This window comes from Thermobia domestica, chromosome 5 (genome assembly GCF_964235325.1).
Source record: "Thermobia domestica chromosome 5, izTheDome1.hap1.1, whole genome shotgun sequence".
NCBI classification, from domain to species: domain Eukaryota; kingdom Metazoa; phylum Arthropoda; class Insecta; order Zygentoma; family Lepismatidae; genus Thermobia; species Thermobia domestica.
In genome coordinates, this window is record NC_137458.1 from 66,578,266 (window position 1) to 66,604,340 (window position 26,075).

A 26,075-nucleotide genomic window follows, 5' to 3' on the forward strand; every position below is an offset into this window, starting at 1 on the left:
ATATATATATATATATATATATATATATATATATATATATTTGAATACTTAATGAATTTTGATAATTTTTAATTTTTTAAATTCAATCTGGAAATTATATTTTGTTATTCAGGATGGTAGATCTTTAGGAACTTAGAATCATCTATTCGCATCTTTAATAAAAATGAACGCAACGGTGTTTGGTGAAACATCGATTTTGAAGATTTTTGGTACATAAGTGGCCCATGGCTTATCATAAATTTCCGTTACATTAGCCTTCCCTAAATGTAGAAAATACCTCAGCAACAGCATTTCAATTTAAATACACAAGGTACAATTTAACGACGGTGGGTTAATTTGATTTAAATTGCACAAAAACCAATATTTGTATTCTTTTTTAAACACGTTTAAATTTTATTTCTAAGATTTTTACGTCATTGAATATATTATTTACCGTCTGTAAATATGTTTTTTATATTTACATTTAAGAAAGTAGTAATAGGTGGTAGTTTATGCAGACGAGTTCAAATGGAATGTGTTGCTAAAAACGTCAAATGCCGTTTTGTGCTTCTCTCTATGATGATAGCCTGTAAAAACACTTCAAGAATTTTGTTTATGTCCAAACACAAGATATTGTGTTTAATTTAAAGATTGTTGCTTTTAATCTTGAGTGATTAGAAAAAGAAGGTAAACAACAACACAATAATTGTATCGAGTTATTGGTAGTGTATACTTCGTAAGAAAGCATAGAAATAAAATAAAATAGAAACCAGTTTGTGTAGATCAAACTGACACTACGTAAGAGAACAACTGGCGCATCATTATCATGGCGCATCCATTGAAATGCTTATCCTAGGAGAAAGAGGATTCAAATGCTTTCCATAAACCTATTCTGCCCATTCATCTCCCGGACATTTCACCTAGTTTCATCAATAAAATCACTTTGGAACCTATTTATTTTCCATTTATAATGGTATGTGATTGAAAATTCAAAGTTTTTTTTTCAGCATTTAGGTTACATGATACGGAATCAACTGCTTAAATTAAGAGCCGAAATACCACTCAGTTTTATCCACGGCAACTATCTCAACTCGAGATCGAACCCAGAACCACACATATTGATGCATAGTCCTTCATTAACATATTTTATACGGTTTTGAATAGCCATAGCGTAGTCACTAACGCTCTCGCTGACCAGCCACCCTGAGTGAAGTTTTCCTGGGTTTTCCTCATTCATACCAGGCAAATGCTGAGATGGTACAGTTCGCAGCAAAAAAACCCGCAACATGAGCATGTAAGTTTATTGTCAAACTACGCCTAACAGCGCAGGGAATCAACATAACGTCTAAGTGTCACAAATCACGCTAGAAGCAACCTCGGTGTCATCCCCTGCACAGTTATTTTGGAGCAAAAGACTTCGTCTTTTCACAATAAATTTGCATGCTCATGTTGCATGTTTTTTTCTGCGGACTGTACCTAATATATAGGTCCCAGGCCGTTTCCTTCATTTCCCAATCCTTTCTTCATTCCCTTTCTTCGGATAATGTGATCGCCAAGAAACGTCATGCTTCATACGTGACGGGCTAACGTGGCCATAGATGCCGAAAGACCAGAAATATAATTCCTAATCATAATTCTGTTTTGAATGACGAACTTTCATTAGCTATTGAATCAACGTTCATCTACCTCTAATTATTGTCTACTTTTCCACAGATTTCTTAAAAAAAAAATCTTGCCACCCACTTCCCTTTAAAGGGCAGTATTATCATAGCCTACGTAGGATATTTTAGTATTAGAACTTAAATTTGTATACTATTCTTAGCTTTTAAGAGGAAAACAAATGTGTCCAAAGGTGAGACATGACAAATCGATCAATCTTATTGACTAGAAGACAATAATAGGAGTCAGTGTGAATGCGCATACAGAGTTTTTGAAAAAATAAATTATTTTGTAAACCCTAAAACTTTACGTTGAACAAGAATCACGCCACCTACTAAGGTGAGACTGATACTGAAGTATACCTTGGTCACTACTGAAGTATACTATGATCACTACTGAACTATACCCTGATCACTACCGAAATATACCTGATCACTACTGAAGTATATCCTGATCACTATGCAGTATATAATGATCACTACTTAAGTATACCATAATCACTATGAAGTATATCCTGATCACTACTGAAGTATACCCTGATCACTATTGAAGTATACCCTTATCACTACTCAAGTATATCCTGATCACTATGAAGTATATAATGATCACTACTGAAGTATACCCTTATCACTACTGAAGTATATCCTGATCACTATGAAGTATACCATGAACACTACTGAAGTATACCCATATCACTAACGAAGTATAGCTGATCACTACTGAAGTATATCCTGATCACTGTGCAGTATATAATGATCACTACTGAAGTATACCCTTATCACTACTGAAGTATACCTTGATTACTACTGAAATATACCTTGATCACTACTGAAGTATACCCTGATCACTACTGAATATGCCCTGATCACTACTTAAATATACCTTGATCACTGCTGAAGTATATCCTGATCACTATGAAGTACATCCTGATCACTATGAAGTATATCCTGGTCACTACTGAAGTATACTCTTATCACTAATGAAGTATATCTTTATCACTACTGAAGTATGTCCTCATCACTATGAAGTATATAATGATCACTACTGAAGTATACTCTTATCACTACTGAAATATACCTTTATCACTACTGAAGTACATCCTGATTAATATGAAGTATATCCTGATCACTACTGAAGTATACCCTGATCACTATCACTGTATTAGGAAGAAGACACTACGTGCTATGGTTAATAAGATATAGCCTAAAATTGTGATTGACTCTTATACTTTTAACTTCTTTTTAGCTAGAACATTATGCAAAGGTAAAACACATAATATATATAGTCGAGAGATCATATTGAGCTTAACAAAATCACATGCGTAAGGTGAATTCTGATACAAAGTTTCCGAGAAAATTGAATATAAAATGAGTTTTCATGGCGCTAAAGACATGTTGTTAATTACCAATAATATTTTTAAAAAATACGCTATTAACTATCAGATGGTATCTTCTTCTAACAATAACATACACACTCCTAGCAGTGACCAACATACCTCTTGTAAAAGTATTTAAAAGCCAAAGAACGCTCATAATTCTTTATTTCATTTACTTTTGATTATAGACCAAAACGTAGCGGTTTCTAAAGTAAGATGGGTAGCCACTCAATATACATTGTAATTTTACCATCCTAATGCTTTGTCTAATAAGAACTTCAACTATTGAGTTGACACACACATATTACGAGAAATGTTTTCGGGAAGTAAATCTCAGTATTGATAAGTCTCCATCTCTTTGTCTAGAATACAATTGAAGTAATAGCATATGTTGTCACTGAAACATATTTTATCGTTAGCTATATTACTTACATATTCACTATGAGGCTTGCGAAACTAACTAAATTCTTATCTATAAATATCAAGATGGTCGTTACTGGTATCCTGGTAAAGTTAGGATATTATTATTGGCCTTCGTGTAAGACAATCTTAACGTAATTGTCTTCTACTAATTTTTTTTCAACTGCGTTATATAGTAATTTTAGTGAGTATTTAAAGGAACCACAAAGCTAACATCCACAGCCTGCTTTTCAAGTTGATAACTTACAACTCGAACTTCCCATGGACACTAAAAACCATGTTTTTGAAACACCTTTGTCCAGGGTTATTAGGGGAGACTGTGGTTTAATAATAAAATGATTATCTCTACAGTGAGGAATATCTGATTCAATTCAGTACAACGTGAGTTTGAGGTATATTTATCTTAATTTATTTTTGAGTTTTACGTCCCACTATTTTGCTCCAACGCTAAGGAACGTAGTGATAATAATGAATGAAATGGGTGGGAAGAAACGGGAAAATCCCTAGAAAACCGACAAACGTGGTGGTTATCCCCCACACAGTTCACTTATCGCGAGCTGAAATCAAACCAGGGAACTCACGCACCAGGGGTGAGGGCTCTGCCATTCACCCATCGCTGCATCGTAAGTTTGTGGTGGATAACCTCATGTTCGTGGGATAATTTCTGTTCTCCTGTTTCTTCCCACATTCCTATTCCACCAATTTATTTTATAATCATTCGCTTTCATCAATTATCCGTTTCTGTTAGTCTATAGGGCATGGCATAACCATCTTAAAACTGAAACAAATTAACAGATTGCTATTAGAAAAAGAAAGGTACAATTTCAAATATTTCATGTGATTATGAGATAGGGGTCAATATAATATTTTTTTAGTAGCGTCTTATAAGGTGCTGTACATTTGTGAAGTGTTCCCTCGGGATTCGTGTAAAATCGCTACAAATGCAATGTTCTCCTCGTCCCAATGTATGTTGCACTAATTTTATCGGCCCATACCGGTAATTTGCACATAGTAATACCTTCCAAACGGTAAGCTACGGTAAAATTCGCTACACCAATGAATTTCCGAGAAAATTGTACATGAATTTGATGCATCACTTGCACCGATTCAATTTTTTTTTTTAAAGTTTAATACAATATGGCGGACGGGGTGAGTAACATGTGTCAGAGAAGCAGCACTTAGTTAGTTTTGTATATGCCCCATATTGAATGTCCACTTAGTACATCTAAAGAACCTAAAATCAATTTTGTGTCCAAGCGTTATAGTAGTGTATGATTGAATTATATATATATATATATATGAAGGCCCATGAATATGCAAATTACTGGTATGGGTCGCAGAGGACTTTGCATATGAATCAATTTTACACGAATCCCGCGGGGACACTTCGCGAATGTACCTTGTTAGAGACATATACTATATGAGACATCAATCTTCAGGTTAACGTGGAATCCGAACCACATGAATTCACACCGGAAATCGAAACCGGATCTTGTTCACGGAAGATGCATATACTGACCGTAAACCACAAGCGAGCTCCTCAAGGAAACAGTTAGTACTACCGTCAAATCCTTTAATGCTAACCGCTGTGTATAAAACTCTATATATTATTTGTTTATTTGGAGAGCGCGGTGGCTTAGTGGTAGAGCGTTCACCTTCGGTACTTGGGGTCCCTGGCTCGATCCCAGCTCGCGCCGTGTGGACTGTGTGGACAAGCACCGTGCTTGTGGATTTTCTCGGGAATCTCCCATTTCCTCTCACTTTCTTCATTTCAATCATTTCTCATAATCACCGTTTCCTTTAGCCTAACCGGCATAACCATGGGACGTAAAACTGAAAGATTTCATTTCATTTATTACTTGTTTATTTATTGCTCATATGAATAGGATGTTATTTAAAAAATAGCAATAATGCTGTTGAGCCTTTCTAAACTCAGTTAAAGATATTACACCATCTGATTCCTATTAGCAAAATATGATCATACAAAAAAAAAAGTGAAGTGTTTATGTGCTGAATTTGTACTTCTCAATAATATAAATACACATATCACATCTACTGCTAATGAACTGTAAATACTTATAAATTCCACAGCACTGTTTCTAACTAGAATATAGTAAGGAACACGAAATAATAACTAACAAGGAAGGGTCACGCAGTGGCTCCGCTGAGATCCGAACGAGACAATTGTGTTTGCATTTGATATGTTATAACTAGATGAATCCCAAAGTTATACGTGCCACCGGGCGGAATATCGTGAGTTACAACATATTTTGTAATGTAAGAACTACAAAAAATTATCTGGCAGAATAGTTTGAACCGAGTCATTTGTTGGCAAACGGTTGGGTAAGTGGAAAACTCGAACAATACGTATCCCATCATTTCCAAGGACACTTTTTCGGATAAAAAAGTTTGCCCCAGGGTCTTCGCAGGGTCCCAGATGGGGTCCAACTCAAAAATTTCAAATGGCAAGGGGGGTTAAGTAGCACATCGTTTGAAAGCTGTTGTAAAATAAAAGAAAATGCAGCAAGTCTCGACTCTCTACGACAACCCTGTGCAAAATGGCGGAGGGTCAAAATGTAACAAAAACAATTGAGAAGTCCATGGTCACCCCTATACATCTTAAACGGTGAGACAAATGTGAAAATAGGAAAGGGAGTGTGGCATTATTTTCAAAGTACAACGATTTAAATGAAAAAGTCTTGTCCCAGTGTTCCCACAGGGTCCCAGGTGGAGTACAACTAAAAATTTGAAATGTCAAGAGGGGTAAAATATCTCATCGTTTGCAAGATCTTGTTAAATGAAAGTAGATGGAGCAAGTCTCGTCTTTCTACGACAACCCTGTCCAAAATTGTGGTGGGTCAAAATGTAAACAAAAGCTTAATTGAAAAATTATGGCTAACTTGAATCCAAGATGGCCGCTTAAAACCTATATCATTCATAACAGTTCAAATCTGAATCTCTATTTTTCTCTATTATGTATTATAAACAATAGGAAGAGTAAAGAACAATTGAATTTCGATTCGCTTCAACTATTATTTCATTCGGTAACAACACATACGTTTTGTTCATCACGGTTCTCTGGACATCATTTACTTGAATATAACGAATATGCGATGAACACACAACTCTGACTTCCTAATCATACTGCTAAACAAAAGTTGAATACCTTCGGGTACTTTTTCTAATTTTGTCATACGTAGTTCATGCATAAAGGACTTGCTGGACCAGTAGGTTGGGGGCTCTATTGCAACGTATTCGTGATGGTTACATTTGTATGGCATTCGTTGGTTTGATTGCAATACTTCAAGCAATACCAAATATACAAAAAAAGATTGATTTGCAAGATTGGCGAGTAGTACCAAACATGTGTAAGTAATTTTAGTACATCGAGCTGCGTAAAACTTGGTTAGTTTGGTCACAGTATTCCAAGAAATAACATATTTATATACGAACTCATTTTTTACGCTGACAGCCATATTGTATTACAGATTATACTCTTTGATATTTTGTGGATACCTACTATTAACCATAAACGCAAATACCACATTCGCTTCTCCAACACCAGTGGTGTGAGCTGGACATGCGTTCGATACATAGTGCGGCATTTTGAACTCAAGATGTCGCGTTTTTGAACATTTCGCATATTTTCGTCACCTACTAATCAACATTAATGGCAAATTTGGTTTTCCTAGCTTCACCAGTTTGGTATGCTTATCCTTTCGATATAGGTTTTAAGCAGCCATCTTGCATTCAACGTGGCCATAGATTTTCAATTAAGCTTTTATTTACATTTTGATCCGCCGCAATTTTGGACAGAGTTGTCGTAGAAAGTCGAGATGTCCTCCATCTTCTTTCACTTAACAAGAGCTTTCAAGCGATGTGCTACCTCTCTTGCCGTTTGCAACTCTAGTTGGACCCCACCTGGGACCATGTGGGGACGCTGGGACAAGACGTTTTCACTTTAATCGTTGTACTTTGAAAATAATGCCACATTTCCTTTCCTGTTTTCACATTTGTCACACCGTTTAAGATTTATAGGGGTAACTATGGACTTTTCAATTAAGTTTTTGTTTACCCTTGACCCGTCGCCATTTTGCACTGGATTGTCGTAGAGAGTCGAGACTTGCTGCATTTTCTTTTATTTTACAACAGCTTTCAAACGATGCGCTACTTAACCCCTCTTGCCATTTGAAAATTTTGAGTTGGACCCCGTCTGGGACCCTGCGAAGACCCTGGGGCTAACATTTTTATCCGAAAAAGTGTGTCCTTGGAAATGATGGGATACGTATTGTCCGAGTTTTCCATTTACCCAACCGTTTCCGAACAAATGACTCGGTTCAAACTACTCTGCCAGGTAATTTTTTTGTAGTTCTTACATTACAAAATATGTTGTAATTCACGATATTCCGCCCGGTGGCACGTATAACTTTGGGATTCATCTAGTTATAACATATCAAATGCAAACACAATTGTCTCGTTCGGATCTCAGCGGAGCCACTGCATGACCCTTCCTTGTAAGGAACGTTCTAATAAATCACTTTCTTGCGCTGTTATTTATCAATACATGCATTCAATATCATACATTTGACATGCTTATGTTAACATAAGTCTTGTATACTAATATGATACATTCATTATTCATTTATTCCGAAGTTGATCGTCCACCTAGTTTTTGGCTAAAAGCGCAATAATTGGTTCCTTTCTGTACCAAAGTTTAATATTTAATTCGCATAATATTGACGAGCGATCTTTAGCGACTGAAGGCAGGTTAGAGCCCCGCAGGGCCCGTTGTTTTCTGTCTTTATTACAGTTAAATGGGAAGCGAAACCTGTGTTCTAGAACCTTGCTGCCATGTTGGTTATGTTACTTGCCATTACGTTGAAAATGGTCAGTTTCTCCACGTTTTTTTTTTTTTTTCAGTTATTTGCTTACTACATTTTCTACAATTTATTTTTAATTTATTAACCCATGACTTCTACTCGCTTTTAATAGATTTTCCCAACATCTTATTGTTTCACAAACTGTAATAATGTTACATCATATCCAGGGCTACGTGTCTGTATACCTGCAGCCATGATTAGTTCCATGTTTAGAACTGCTTATATAAGAAAATAAACACAACTTTTGCTCTTCTTATACATTATCAAGCACACAAGCAACCAAATTATTCATTTCTTCCCGGTTTCAAAATTTTGCTAGAAACGGACGACCAACTTTGGAACTTAACCCATTAATTATACCTTAAATCTACTTGCTAGAAATGTAACAAATATTTTGATAAAATTACTTTGTCCTGCTGCACTTTCACACCACGTCGTTGCCATGCACACAGATACTGAGTAGCGATATGAACCGCTGTAGCCAGTCAATGCATAAACACAATAAAAAATATCGCTAATAAAATCACTAACAACAAATAAGAAATGAAACTAAAACAAATAAGAAAATATACAACTTTATCCAAAATAATATTGATCTATTGCATGGAATCTCGGCTCTTTTCACATGTTTTTCATAAGATGGATTTATAATTTATCTAAATGTATTAAAGAAAATTAGCGCCTCTGTAACATCAGTGAATCAAGACAGCTATTTCTCTTCATGTTTATCAATTAAGCAATTTTGATTGAACGAACTGTCATATGATAGCTCCCTCCTGCAGAGTTAAAAAAAGTAATTGAATTTCGTTCATGACGTTCATGACAGGTACCTATTGTGAATTTGTGCAATTTTCCCCGGATGTTCTGTTAACTATAAAACATGGATATTAACAACATTTCCATCCGCGGTTGTATTCGGCTTCTACACGAATTTTTCGCGGGAATCTTTACTCTTTGCAAGATTACGAATGATAGGGTTACTTTTCTCCTTTCTTCACCGTAGTGTTGGAACTATACAAATTGTGTTTTCTTACTCTCAAAACAATGTAAGCCATATTTATTATCCTTTATTAATTTTCAGCACAAACTTAGTGTACTGTGCTGGAAAATTGATCTCGATTATTATCTTGTATAAACGTAAAATTTAATATAAGCCCGGAGGGTGTCGACAGCAGTCTCAAATAGGATTTAACTCTATCGTGAAAGTGTTATCTCAAGTCTACTTTTATAGAAAGAAATCTTCAACTTTGTAGTCGTAGTGCCATTACAGGATGACCACGACATTTCCAGAACAGTTAATGAATCTAATTCTCAAAGGGAATGGGATTATTTGCAGACATTGTAAAGCGTTTACTGTTTAAGTATTTCAACATCGTTAGCGGAAAACGGCTTTTGGTTAAGGATACATGCTCTTGCCTTTTGTTTTCTCCCGTGGGGGACTTCATTGGCTCTCTTCCAGATTATATAGCGACCCCTCCCCATGTACGAACTTAAAATGGCCAGGAACTGAGTAATTAGGTAATGTAATGAGACAAGTTGTGATAATGAGGACCGGTTATTATGCATTTTAGCCAAACATGTTAACTATCCAGTATGTCTATAACTAAAGGCTTTGTGTTTAACATCGTCTGTTCTTTAATTAGCACTATAAAGAATTATTAATTATAGCATTGCAATATTTGAAACTTTATCTGTTTTAAAGTCACACAATGTTATTGATGTATAACTGAAATAAATATGTAAAGGGGATACGTATATCAAACAATAGATTTCGTTAAGCTTAACAAGATGCTATCAATGAATTCTCATGTGTAGTTTTCGAGAAAATGAGAAAAAGAATATATTTAGTAATCCTGAATATGGATGCTATACGGTTAAACATGCCAGCTATTAAGATAAAATGGTACTGAAATATAAATTTATTAAGCTTTACACGATAACACTAGCAAGAGGACAGTATGCAGTATGGTTAATGAGAATATGCCCCAAAATTATTACTTAACGTTTAAACTTTAATTTTTAATTAATCACATTGTTCTACAGTCAGCGACAAAAAGTAGTTGAACTTCTGACTGCTACAACTCCAATAGATCGAGCACAGTACTATTACTGCTATTAGAAACGCCTGGACAGACGCAATCCAATTTACACGTAACTTTTCAAACCTTTGGGTAATCCTGTGAAGCCTTAAAACAGGCTTTTCCTATGCAATAGATGAACGAAAAAAATTGTCCACTTTAAGATTTATCTCTTTTATTTGGAGTTTGTTTGGAGTTTGTTGTCCAATGAGTGCTATATATCAAACACAGTGTAATTCTCTGTTTATGTAATGTATTATTTCATTATATATTGCATATGATAAGAAAGAAAGTGTACTGATCGTACATGAGTTAGAATATACAGTAGTTGACGTAAATTGAAAATATCAAATTTGGAACAAATGAACTAAATAAATTTGTAAATCTTTGTCTCAATTCATGGTCCTCTTCCAGTTCCCCGTCATTCTCCCCATTCCAATTTATTTTTTCTTCTACACAGAAGATGGTCTTGCTTGCCACACTAAGTATGAATTGAAATAGAAATTCAAGCATGTAAAAAGTTCAGATCTGCCGAAACTCGCACCCGGATCTTCTCATTACAAATCCAATGTGTTAACCACTCACCAACGATAATAGTTTCTTAAGTGTACCAAAAAAACTGTTATCTAGTGGCAATTCTTTCATGTAAGTCTGGACGAGCCCCTAAGGCCCTATGAAGATTTAGGATTTAAAATTTGATTTCTGGACTTCCGGCATCTATAGCCATGTTTGGAAGGAAAACAGAATTGGGGACGGGAGGAAGCGGCCTAGAACCTATATTGTAGGTACCATCCCGGCATTTGCCTGCTGTGAATGAGAAAAGCCTAGTAATCCCACTCAAGCTGAAAAAGCTTTTACACTTTCTCGACCAAGTGTACCCACCGGGAATCGAACCCGGAACCGCTCGCACCAAAGACGAGAGCGATAGCGTCAACGCTACTCAGATCCAGGTCCTATGAAGAAATGATCATTACTTGAGTTAATTAATTTTCTTCCTCAAATTTTATTATTTAGGTCATTGGTACTATATATTTTACTATATATTCCATTACTATATATTTTATTATTAACAACAATAGCTAGCCCTATCATTTCATAGATTCAACCTGTTTTACATCAGTTATCATGAATCAGAAGAAAGTGTTGACTTGTGTGTAAAAATACTTTTATACATTGCAAGAAATATAATTTCCAGTTATTTGCTGCAAACTCAGTCGTAACTCACTCTGGGACAGAAACCCTATGTGGAACAGAGAACCACTTTAGACAACAAATCTGAACCAGTGTACGAAGTAGTCGACGGTCTGGATGAGCAGTTTGTTAAATATGTGTTCGTGTGTTCAAATGTAGTATTTCTTACAGTTTTTGCTCCTTACGTATCTGTAGACTGAGAACATTTATTTGAATAATTCTTTACTATCTCTTTTCTTTTCAAATTCGATTAGGAAACAATAGCATAAGAGTTGTAAACGTAAAATACCATAGCTAAAAGGAGGTTGTTAAGTATACTCACTATTCTATTATCCTCTTGAGCGAGAGAGACCAGGGTTGAATTCTCCGTAGAAGCTTATGTGGTTTGGTCCCACATTGAGTTGTGGGTTCACTTCTTAAATAGACCCTCTCATAAAAGGGAAGCTGGAAAATAAATTTACCAACTATTATTATCCTTTGATTGGTAATAGATAATCATTCACCAATATTTTCTTATCAAATAAAATAGTTAATTTGTTTCTTGATATATATTTGAAAATAGTAAGGTCATAATTTCTGTGGAAATGAATGAAGAAATATTTACGTATTATCGTATATAATAAAGCAACGCGCCACGGACAGTTGTTTTGCAATAGCCTTTGCGCGTATGCAATCAAAGAGGAACTTCGTTAACATTTCTTAACATACATATAGTACATGTTATACAGCGTAACCAAACGCGCTATCTTCAATATCACAAAATACATATCCTAAGAGGTTGAGGAAAAGGCTTCTTATTTTCCTTTCCTCAAGAATTGAGTTTCTCGCGGTGCTATTTTTAGTTGGATTTTATTATTAGCTCTAGTTTAGATCTGCACGGAACACTGAGGTGATAAAATACTGCATCTATCATTGAAGTGAACTCAAACAACTACTCGAGTTTTAATGCAAGACTCTCTACTAACACCAAAATTTGAATTTGAACTACACAATTAATATACTGCAAGCACTATAATAATGAGGCTATGTAGAGCTAGATCGACCCCTTAAGAACTACTCGAAAGTAAAGAGATTTTTACAGGTAAGAAATTGACGCCGTGTCAATAATACAAAGGACAGTAAAAAATTAAAAGTAAAATGTTTGTGGGTGAATTTTTACTTTGGTCGTTTCATTCATTTTATTCGATTTAGTGATTTAGATCTTTTGGTCCCGGTTTTGAGAACGCATCTGTTCCTCTAAATTCGTTACTGGTATCGAGTCACGTGATGATTTACTGTTGATGGTTAGGTTAGATTAAGTAAGGTTACATTAAGTTAGGTTAAGTGAAGAACTGTTTTTCGTAGTGATGGGTAATAATTGTTCCGAGGAACTAGTTCCCTAGGAATTGATTGAACGATTCATTGAATGAAATGACCAAAGTAAAAAATAACCTTAATGGGTTCTCAACATTAAATTAAACAAAATAATAAACAAATAAATAAATAAATTTAGCTTAAGAAATGCTAGATTACCTGTTGCTTTCCAGTTTTTTGCTTCTTCTCAAGTTCTGTGAATTTAGATACCTCTTCTTCATTATGAAGGCAAGAATATTATTCATATTAACCTTTGTAAAGTTTGAACATTTTCAAATCTAAGGTAAACTACCTATTGAATAATTAACACACTGTTTCTGGCTGTTCCTAGACAACAGTGACTTATGAAACAACAATATTAAGAGCGTAAATAAAAAGCAATTGCCGGAATTGTTGTCCTGAACACAAATTTTCCGATAACATTTAAACTTTAAAAAAAAAAAAAACTTGTCAAATTATAACACTACCTAATCGTTCTCCATATAAAAATTAGTGCAAGTAAAAATTTTAATTACTACAAAATGGAGAGAATATGGTAGGTCTTAAAATCTGAACGGTGGTTATCCTAGCAATAGAGTTCAGGAAATTGACTTTTTGTAACCTGAGGAAATGGCCCATCTCAGGAACCGCAACAGTGGCGTGAGCGCAAATGTCTTTGGAGAGATGGAACAAGTTTTAACATGCTTCTGTTAGCATTCGAGCTCTAGAGTTTAACAGTGCTATCTGTCGCGTGGTAATTGTGTACTAATATTAGTATACTCAGCCACGGAAATTCATGGATTGCTATAGGATGCTTACGGGCATGAAGTATTGTCTAGAACAAGCACATTGGAATTGCACACTTTCTTGAGAGCAGAAAGTATTTAGAAAAGACGATGAGTGGGCAGAAAAGCCAATACCAAAAACGATTGTCATGAATATAACAAATCAAATCTTTTGGTTGCCAATGTCAATGGTCTTACTCACCATGAATTTGTTCCGAAAGGCCAGAACATAAATGGCATCTTCTATCTAAATGTCATGACACGACTCCTTCAGCGAATAGCATGTGTGAGGCCAAAATTAACCAGGTCCGGCAATTGAAATCCTCTCCTCCACGAGAATGTTACCTCAGACAACTGTTACATCATCAGGTGAATGTTAGCAAAAATAAAGATCACCGTCATAGACCATCAACCATATTCGCCAGATTGAGCTTCAGCAGATTACTTCCTATTAACGAAGTTGAAATTCCACCTCAAGGGAAACATACTTGAGGGCGTGGAGGCTATGATTATCATTACGAGGAAACTGAAGAGCAAGCAAGAAGATTACTTCTCTAGCAGCTTCCATACCAGGAACAAATTGTACATCGAGAGAGGATGTCACTCCTTAGAAAGCAAAACGGACATCACTTTAATGTTTTTCAATTTATGAAGTAAGTCGGGAAAATGTATTGCCGCTTTGTGTTCGTTGTGTGTAAAGTTTCTTCCTCCCCTGTACTTCGGTTACAGAAGAACTGTTGAACAAAACAGGTGGAGTAGGTCATTCAAGTCAAGTATTCCCCTAGACTGCGATTCCTCAATCACTGGACGAAATGTCCTTATGCACAAATGTGGCTTCCAAGTTTGTCCCTCGGCCTTGCTTGTAACCCCTGTCACATACCCAAGGAGTGGGATATCCTTAGTGCCTATCAGTTTAAGGATATCCTGGTCGAATCGTCCCTGCTAGCGAGTCAAATTCTTCCATTCTCTGCATGCAGGCATGACGCCCGAGTGTTGTAAGGCAAGCTCACCTCCCGCCAGTATGATCACTAGCTACAGTATCCTAAGGGTTTAACCGCAGCCTAGCAGAGTCCAACGTAAATTCAGGAGCCCCAGGCAAGCCCGAAGGTGCTTTATCATTTTCAATATCGTTTTGTGTCGGAAAATAGAGAAAACTAAAAGTCGCTTTCGTAGAAAAGCACAAAATCTCGGATTGGATACGGTTCGGATTACACTAATGAATATACTTAGTTGCATACAACTTCTGTTTTGAGAATGGGTGTAAAATACAAAGAAACATACACACAAACAACTTAACTAAATGTTTCTACTGAGTTACTTCTGTAATTGCCATTTTGTACATCTCCATTGAACAACCAAAGAGTTTCGCCCGCAAAACTTTTTCCAAGAAGGGAGTAAAAGATTGTTACATGGAAGAAGTCGAGAATATATACACCATGTAATTGTATTATATGTACTTTATATAATACAATTATTAGTGACCTACATTGTATAACTTTACTGACTATAGTAAATACATTAGTAAATACTGCAGTGGGTATCGGTAGCTCATGTGGTTCGGATTCCACTTTAATCAGTAGTCCCGTCTTACATAGCCTCGCTGCTGAAAGAGACGTTAAACAGAAAATCAACTCAATTGTAGTGGGTGAGTAAGCAAATCTAATATGTTTTGACATCTTCGAGTATTTTCAAAGAAGTGAACCCTTTTCGAAAATACAAAGTGCGCAATTGTTCCCTCTTGTCCCCGGCAGTGGATGCCCATACGGCTAACAAATTTTGCAACTTTTTAAACTCATTTGTCCCTAGTACCTCTTTCCCTACTTAGAGTTTTCTGGGTCAGAAAAAATTTCCGTGTTTGTTGTTGACACACCAAAATTTTCACTAATGAAATCCAAACGAGGATCCAATAATTAAGTAAGAGTTATAAAAAATGCTTTTTATTGCACGCTGTGTAATTTCAAAGTATGATTTTAAAATTATTTATTTATTTTCAAATTGGATTGGCAAAATTTCAAACTTTTCATCTGAAATCAAATCTGATTTATAGTGCATCAAAAAATTTCTTAAGAATCACTAGCATGTAAACATTTTAAAATTTTCCTTGAGACAATGCAGGCTAGCGCCAAAATTTTGTCGCCTTATCAAAGATAAGTTACAATTTCATCTAAGGTAGAATATAGTTATCTTTTCCGGTATGATTAGTGACATTTACAACATGTGCAGTATTTCATCCAATAAGCTTTATAGCTACTTCTTTTTTTTTTTTTTTACGTAAAAATGTGTTTTATTCCTCTTTTCTCATTCACTGGACCGCGGTGGCTCAATGATAGAGCGTTCACCTCTGGTGTTTGGGATCACGGGTTCAAACCCTGCTCCCGCCAAGTGAACTTTGTGGTGGACAAACACCATGTGCGTGGGTTTTCTCGGGATTCTCCCGTTTCCTCCCACTTTCATCATTCCACCATTTCATTCACCTCTCATTATCACCGTTTCATTTAGCCTAACCGGCATCATCGTGGGACGTAAAACTCAAAAATTTCATTTATGTTTTTCTTTTCTCATTCATAGATGAATTAACATTTTGTACGCCAAAGCTACAAATCCATTAGCGACACAATTATTTTTAAATCATAGCATATGGTCCAATTGTGTTTGTCATATTGATTTATTCAGCAGAATTGTATATATTTTCACATTGTTTATGATACTGGCAGGATAATCTAAAGCCATAAATGAAAATGTGTCCTCATTTTACATAATTATATCTCTCAAACTTGTTTTAGATATGACTCAACTATTGATCAGGTTTGTCGGTTTATATTCATAACAAGAAGCATTTAGCATAAACATTGACGCAATAAACTAAGTGCTTTTCTATGATTACTGCGAAAACACAGAGTGAACGTTTTGATAAACCCAAAACAATTTGTCATCAAGAATTCATTTTGTATTATTTTATAAAGTAAATATTCAAGTTTACTGTTTTCAAAAGCTTACAAATGTTCTGTTTGTAAGTTACACTTCAAGGGATAATTTAATATATTTCGAGGGCATTTGAACGACTCTTGTATATCTCTTAGTATGACCACTGGCGCAAATCCCAGGGGGGGCGAAGGGGACATGTCCTCCCAATCTTGGACCTGCGGGGACTGTCCCCCCCTTCAATAATCTGACCTGAAAAGTGCTTTTTGGGATATTGATGATTTGTGTTCGACTGCCACAAAGGAATATAAGATGAATTGATTTCCCACCTTTTAAACTGAACTTCGTGCTGTAGTGCGTTTAGTAGTCTCATCAATATGTATTAATTCCACTTCCGCTACTTGGGTGCAAATTGCAACAAATGCCAGAGGAGGATATGTCCCTTTCCTCATGCTGGAAAGTTGGCTCAGCTGTAGGTACGGGCACAAATTCTGGGGAAATGCGGGGACATGTCCCCCCAACATTGGAACTGGAGGCTCTCCCAATAATCCGATTTGAAAAGTGCTTTTTGCAGATCAGTGTGAAGATTTGTGTCCGACAGCCACAAAGGAAATGTAGATGAAATTGGTTTCTCTTGGTTTTTCCATTTTTAATGAAAATGAAGATGTGCGACTGTGCGTGACTTAACCTGATGTGAAATCTTACCTCCTCCTCTCCCCTAGGCCCCAGCACACGAAGAGTGTATAGACTACCCAATGTCAGTAGAACCTATCTTTTCACTAAATGCGCATTTCGTCTATTTGTAGTATCATTCTAGGTATCTACTCATGCTTCGTAAGCTAACTAACTCTATGGCCTATGGAACCCGGAGGTTCAATGCCGCGTTCACAAAACCTCTCCACTGACTTCTATCCTTAGCCAATTGGATCCGGTTTCTACTCTGTATTCCTATTTCTGTGAGATCCATCTTAATATTGTCCTCCCATCTGCGTCTTGGTCTTCCTAATGGTCGTTTTCCGATTGGTTTTCCAGTCAAGACTTTGAAAGCGTTTCTGCTTTCTTCCATTCTAGCTACATGACCTGCCCACCTAAGCCTCCTAGACTTGATGACCCTAACAATGTCTAGTAAACCGTATAAATTATGTAGTTCCTCGTCGTGAAGTTTCAGCCATTCTCCATTCCCGTTCCTCTTGGGTCCAAATATTCGTCTCAGGATCTTGTTCTCAAATACTTTCAGTCTATGTTCTTCCCTCAGAGTAAGCGACCATGTTTCGAAACCATACAGAACAACAGGCATGATTATCGTTTTATATATTTTAAGCTTCAAATTCCTCGACAGAATTCGCGAGGACAAGAGATTTTGGACTGAATAATAACACGAATTACCTGTTTCTAGTTGACATTTCATTTTTTCATTAATATGGTTTTCGTCTGTTAATATTGATCCTAGATATTTGAAACTATCCACTTTATCAAAGTATTATTTAACACCTTAACACATTCATAATTTGCCGTGTTACGGTCAGGACGCACTTCCAAACATTTAGTTTTCTCTGAATTTACTTCTAAACCCACGTCCTTGCAAGCGTTTAACAAGACCTCTGCATTTCTTTCTATTGTTCTTCTATCGTCCCCTATTAAATTTACATCATCAGCGTACGCCATAACATGGTGAACTCCGTAGACCCTGGTTGTTATCTTTGATTTTCCTTATAGTGTATTCCAAGACAAAGTTGAATAATAATGGCGACAACGCATCTCCTTGTTTCAGGCCATTCTTGACGTGAAAGTTCGTGGACAAAAATTTTCCTACCCGGACTTTACTTTGGGATTCATTTAAACATGCCTTAATTAATCTAATTAGCTTTTTCGGTATTCCACATTCTGTCAGAACTTTGTACAATGTTTCTCTCAAACCGAGTCGTAAGTTTTTCTAAAATCCATAAATAGTTGTTGTACCGGGGTATTGTATTCCCACTTCTTTTCGAGTATATTTTGTCGATAGTTCATCGATGTCGTCTAAATCCGCACTAATAACCCCCAATAAGTTCATTTGCGTATGGGGTCAATCTTGGCAATAGAATGTGTGAAAGGATTTTATAGGATGTTGACAGTCGAGAGATGCCTCGATAATTACACAGCCAGTTTTGTCGCCTTTCTTGTGGATTGGGAACAATGATTGATTCTTTCTACTCGTGTGTCAATTCTTCCTTGTTCCAGATAAGAAGGATGAGTTTGTGTATCTTGTTCCACAATTTTTCACCTCCAGCTAAAATTAACTCAGCCGGAATTTTGTTTACACCCGAAGATTTGTGTTTCTTTAATTTCTTTATATCGATTTCTACATCAATTCGGTTGGGTTCTGGAATATACGGTTCTGCGGTGTGTATCTCACTTTCTCCACGCATATTAGTTTTTGCTGCGTGTTAAGCAAATCTTTCCATCTATTTAAAATGCTATCTGTATCTGTGATAACTGTTCCGTAAGCTTTGTTGATAGCGATAGCCTTTCTTAAATTCGTTGATCTCTTTATACATGTCCCTAATGTTTTTATTTTTACTGTAATCTTCAAGTTCCTTAATTTCCAGCCTGATGTCTACAAAATTTTGTGTAGTTATTTCATTCGGATTTTGTAGCAAACGTAATTTTGCCTGTTTTCTCTTTGCTAGTTTAAAGCATTCCTGGTCGAACCATGGTTTGTTCCTACGTATTTCTGTGTGTCCTAATTTTTCTTTTGAGAGAGGATTCTTAGTAAGCAAAGAAAAGAATTCAATTGCTGGAATAGTTTTCTCCATAATCTTAAGGTTACATCTGTTAACTAAAGAGTATATGAGATGCGTCAGATTTCTGTAACGATTCCTGTAATGTTATTGAGATTGTTATCATTTTGTTCAAATAAGGGTATTGTTGCGTCATACATAATTGATATTCTTTCTTCATAATTTTCGGGAAGTCATTATTTATATTATTATATTATTATAGAACAATTTCAGCGTGGACCATTGTGGATGCCTAATTAGAAACATACCAATTATAAATATGCATGTATTCAGATTTCAGAATGTGTTCACGGCAGTGATTTATAATACTGATATGTACTACTACTTCATCTACATCGTCTAATATAGTCCTATATAATATACTTTACAACAGGTTCACCTCAGAAATCAGATTCATCTACCGTAATATGAGCTTCATCTCCCTCCTCTAGAAAAGCCTCAAATCAGCCCACCTCCCAATGTTGAAGACAACCAATGGAGTATTTAGGATTTTGTTTCGAGGGGCTATGCCCAACACAGGGAAGGAAGTGGGCAATTGGCCACCTGAGTTTGAGAATTAAATATATCTTAATTGATGCATAAATTGAAGTTATAATGACAATAATTGCAGACTTAGCAGATAAATCCTATATGATAAAAAATTAGGAGTGAATCTAACCCTTTACTCTAATCATACAAGAAAAGGGAAGCATCCTCTTGGCCTACCTAATTTCCCGGGCTAAGTATTCCCCCGTTTTGATTTTCTTTAATTCAAACATTTCCTTCTTTTAAAAATAACTAAACGATATAACTTTTCCTTTGTTATAATAACTAAAGTCCCGTCATGTTGATATCCGTGCAAGTTGGTGTGGAACATCAGTTTCGCTTATCAACTCCTCTTAGTTTTGGTGCTACTGATGACCGCCGACTTGAATATATCTATATCTATATCTATATCTATATCTATATCTATCTATCTATCTATCTATCTATATATATATATATATATATATATATATATATATATATATATATATATAAAATATGGGAACGGTCTTACCCGTCCCCCCAATGTTGAAGACAGATTTGCGCCGATGAGTATGACAAGATGTTCAATGTCATAAATAATGACGAAGTAGACAGATTAAATTTTGTCCCTCACAAAACTCGAAAAAGAGGAGTCCTTAGTATGCAATCAATGTGTCCTTGGTACAGGGATGGATCCAGGACGGACTTCTGGGGGAAGCGGTGGGTTGTAATACTGCTACTTAGAGCTACTTTTAAGAGCTCCAAACTCTAGGATGAGTTTTATTTATATATAAAATATGAAAGTTTTCTCTTTTGGGGGGCGATTCCCCCGATCACCCTCTGGATCCGCCCCTGCCTTGATGCTCATCGTGCGAGTCTCGCCAACCGCACAACCAATCAATTGCTGTGAAAATCTTTTGTCCAGATAATTTCATAAAAACTATGTTAATGTCACATATAGTTTCGGTTTTGTATAATGTTAAATCTGTTAATTTCATTTTGTGGTTGAACGGTAGAACTTGTCAAACCCAATAAGAAGGTGTTAGAAATGGTGGGAAGAAAAGAACAGCTTCAGATATTATTCAGAAGAGGAAGAGAAACTGGTTGGTGCTTTTGCTAAGAAGGAACTGTGTCATGAGAGACGTGCTACAGGGTACGGACGAGAGGGAGAGGGCGAGGGAGATTACAATTAATGGACAATATCAAAACAAAAAAATCTTACGTGAAGACGAAGATGTTAACGGAAGATCGTGGAGGATGCGGCAAGTGACCTGCCAATACTGGCAGAATACCTATGATGATGACAATGATGACTGTTTTTCACTATATTAGTCAGTGTTGAAGCGGGAAATCATAGGTCTCCACTACTTTTGATTTGAATATGAAGATAAGGCTGGAGGTAAAAACGGTTCTTGAAACGCTGAGTGCAAATCAAAAAGTCATTTGTCGTTATCTCTTAAGTTTTTTGACCTATAGAGGTCAATATTCGAAACGGAAGTGGTAATAAAATTTACCACTTCCGGTTTTAGTACAGGGATAAGATTCAAGACATAATCTCTTCTTGGGACGTGTACTAGATTCAATTTTGATTTGATTTTGAGTTTAGCGCCCTGTTCATTAGCGAGACTATATGAGACGTGGACCAAGAGTTTGACGTGGGATCCGAACCAAACGAACTCCAAGCAGGAATCGAATCCGGCTAAATGCGCGTGCTCTAACCGCTTAACCACGAGGGATTTCTGGCATAGATTCAAGAAAGTTGCTTCTCGCTATCTATTAATGCTTCTGTTCTATCTTAATTAAAATTGAAACCTGAAATAGTTTATTTTACTACTTGTAGTTTGAGTGTAGAGTTAATGGATGAGATGGGACTTAATCTTGAGACGCTGAATCGATTACCAATATATATATATATATATATATATATATATATATATATATATATATATATATATATATATTTCCGTTTTTACTCTGATGCTGTCGAATGATGGTTGTATAATACTTGCTATAAAGGTTGTATAATACTTGCTATAATAATAATTGCTTGTATAATTATAGCAAGTATACATAGGATAATTTGATAGTCAAAAACAGATAAAACATAATTTTTATTCGAAGGAAAACTGGAACTTATAAAACTAAAACTAATTGAAAATTTCCACACTGTACAAGGATAGTTTTATTCTATCCTTTAACATTAAACTTGCATAAGAACAGAAGAATCGTGTTTTAAACGTTAGCTTTTACTGAAATCAATGGATTCCGTTAAAATTGAAACTGGATTAAACTAACGAGAGCTGCTTAGCTATTTTGTCACATTACCCTGCAGCTCAGCCTGATTACCAGGTAAATCAATATGAAAAGTGTTTCAATGTACGCGGTCATTAACGGATTTGTAATTCTGTCTTCCCTCATACTCGACCGCCGTACATTCTACCAAAAGTAAAAACTTAATTCATTTTAACAAGTGGTTTGAGTAGATAATAGCATTTATGATGACCAAAATGTGTTTTTTTTTTTAAAAAAAAAAAAAAAAAAAAGCTGTTACTCATTTCTCATTAATCTTTTATTTGCGTACCAAGTTGGTGTGATAATTAGTTCTCACAATTACCACGATGATATTAATTTTAAATTTATGTGGAATTATTTCCCAACATGAAAATTAAACCACAAAAATACATTTATTTATCTGCATCTGCAGGTTTAATCTCAGAACCCATTGTCCCACTATTTATTAATGTATTTGTTCTGCAGATACTTTAGTAATTTTAAAAGCTGGAAAATGTATATAAAAGTATAGTAAGCAAGTGAATGGAAGTATAAATACAGGAAAGAATGCCTTGAATAAATAAGTTTGTTAAGTATCTGATGACTGTTCAGCGTCTCAGATTCCAAATGACTCTTAACATGGTTTTCCACAACACACTACCGAAATCGGAAGTGGTTCAAATTTACTACTATTACTTCCGGCTTCAATACCACTTTCAACCACTATCACTATAGAACAAATATGGTAACAAACAGCGAAAATCGTTTTTTTTTTTTTTTATGCAAACGATTCAGTGTGCCAATATAACATACCATTACTATCAATTAATATTTTGTATATCCTAATCTTCTCCGGAAATAGATTGTAGAACTTTAGAGCAAATTTATGTTCTAATTTTTAAACAAATGGGTCTCGTTACACATTATCAAATTACAGTAGGCTTTAAAACTACGAGGCTAAGAATATTAAAACCATGAGGGCTAGATTTATCACTTCCGGTTCCAATGGATGGAAAGTATTGGTAATGGAACCTAATCTTGAGAAGATGGCTAAAAGATTTTTCTTGATATCTATTATAGTTTCTTCTCTGTGGAAGTCAATATTAAAACAAGGTTTTCGCAGAAATCTACCACTTCCGATTTTTGTAGAGAGGTAAGCACAAAGATTAAACCTATTTCTGCAACACTGATTGTCGCGTACAAGTTGCTAACAGATTATTGGACGATTTCAGAAGGTTATATCTTTCTCTAATACTGGACAGAAATACATATCTTAGTGTTATTGGAAAATGGGAGATTTGAACTTTGTATTCTGGCTTTTTGTGCACTTGATGTGAGCCCCATATGTAATACGACACATATCATCTCCCGTTAAATTGTGTTACTCTTATAGTTCTTGATGTCCTCATGTTATCTCATGTTTTTTTAAATTCTCATGTTATTTTAAATTATTCTAACGCACAACATAAGTGAATGAAGTTACTGTCTTTTACGTTAACGTGTGGATGGCCAGCCCCATTTCAAACAGTAACTTCATTCACTTATGTTATGCGTCGAGGTAAATGGCAACGTTGCATTTTCATTTAACATTGGTCTCATAAAGAGTGTACAGCCCAAACAGCTAATCTGATTTAAAAAATTGCTTCAGTTTAGATTGAAAACATCATATTTGAAGACAGTTTCTCCTCTTACATTTTATTGTAACTCTGATAATAACAGAGTTACCCTATGTCAGGAGACTTTTGAGACACCCTGTATACCCAAGATACTGAATGAGGCATGCACTGATGATATTACATGGAAATATAACGCTATATTTGTATATAATGCAATATCTCAAGAACTGTTTCTCAATATTAATGTCGGATTTTCATTAAATTAATTAACTTTGCCCTCTTTTTAATTGTAGTTCCCCCCTCCCCCAAATGGAACCACAAAATTCCTACGTGAACCTCCAATATTTTTGGTATAATTTGTTTTTAGACGTATAATGAGTTACATCAATAAGATTTTTCATGTTTCTTATCTTTATAGCAATACCCAAGAGCCCAAACCCGGCCATTGTTCCCATAACCAGACCATGCGTAGGTGAACCAGTGTTTTCATTACTTTTCGAAAGCTTTTCTTTAAAATTCTACTTAATAACTTAAAGACAATTAGCATACAAAGTACGCCAGATAGTGTCTACGAAATACTGTTAAAATGGAATTAAATATGGATGTTTTCAAGTAATTTCGTACAAGTACGGTGTAAGTATTAATATTTCGGTCTGCAGTTCATCACTAAATTAAACACATTGTCGGGATCTAAATTCCCGCAGTATATGAAAGATCTTGGAAACAAAGTGCTAGCTTGTTTGATAGTATTTTGTGAATGTTATGTGGTTTACAATTATTATATTTTCGTTTTTGTTGAATATTTTACATGAAATAAAAAAAACTAATTGAGATCATTGTGAAGGCACTTAACTCCCAAACTATTTGAAGTAGAAATTTGAAACTTGGTTATACTGTGTTTCTTCTTTAACGAATTTGAGTAAAAGTGATCGATTGTTCTTATTTTCCAATAGTATAGTCATATTAATACTTTTAACCAAGGGCGCCGATCCTGGAGGGACCGGGGTACTTGGCCCCCATAAAGCTCTTGTGGGCCAACATGTATTTTTATGAATATGTATTTTTATATGTATTTGTTATTGCTATACGTATTGTTATATGTATTTTTTATGAATGTCCCCCCCCCCAAAGTAACAGAGAAATCGCGCCCTTGCTTTTAAGAGCATTTCATAATAACAGCGCTCATAATTCAATACTTTAATTCTCAAATATTTCTTCCCAACATGTCCAATTTTCTGACAATATTGTTTTTATAGATACATATACTTATTGATTTAGAGGAAATGCGTGAAAACAGTGCAACTTACCAGATTTATACGGTATTGGACCATATTTTGCCTTCAGAATTGTTCTTATGCGATATAAAATGGAATCATAGAGATCAGGAATGGTAGCAAATGAAATATTACACCACTCGCGTGCAGCGAGACATGATCAAGACGAAATTTAAGTCGGATTCGTTTTTTCCAAAACGAACAACAAATGTTTAATTATATTCAAATTCGGAAATTGTGTGGGCCGGGGTAGGTATTCAAATTCACTAAAAGCCAGGATGTGGTAACCCACAGCTTCACAAAAGCCTGCCATGTTTCACGGTTGTGCAGAGACATTGAGAACCATACTCTTCTTTTTTTAGTTCCTCATACATTCGTGATTTGAAATAGGTAAATGATAACTCATCCGGTCATATCACCCACTTTCAGCCATCAGCAGTCCACGTTGCATGTTCGAGGCACCATTAACGTCGTTATTAAGCATTCTGGTCCCTTATCACCGTTTTCACTCGTGCAACCCAACACCGTATGCCCATGTTATGTAACTCACTGTGCACTGTGATTGTTGACACACGTTATGGAACGTGCTGCTTGACTTTCTCTGTCACTTGCACCGTAGTTAAGAATGCTTTTTAGCTTACAAATAGCGAATAAACGTTTCACACATGTTAATTTCGCTGTGAAAGACATCACAATCATGTTAGAATATTATAGATATTGTGTTTGACACTTAAAATTAATATGTTCAGCTAACAAATACCCTAATATTTCAGAGTTCGTTCTGTATTCTAGGGCATTATATTCATCAAATTTCAATATTAAGTTTGGTTTAACAATGATTTTAAGTAAATGTTATAATGTCCTAATTTTACATCGAATGACTCTCAAATACTAGACTAATATATTTGTTTATTTTGATAACTCTTTTCTACAATTCAACTTTTAGCTAATCTAGGATTTTTAAAACTCTTAAGTGCATCCAACCGGAATTGGAGGCTTATACGAA

The 26,075-nt window shown here is 35.4% G+C and overlaps 1 protein-coding gene across 1 annotated transcript in view; it reads left to right on the top strand.

The window, feature by feature from the left end:
- LOC145685940 (uncharacterized) overlaps positions 1–26,075 on the top strand; it is a 758,676-nt gene that overhangs the window by 488,146 nt on the left and 244,455 nt on the right. The window lies entirely within an intron of this gene.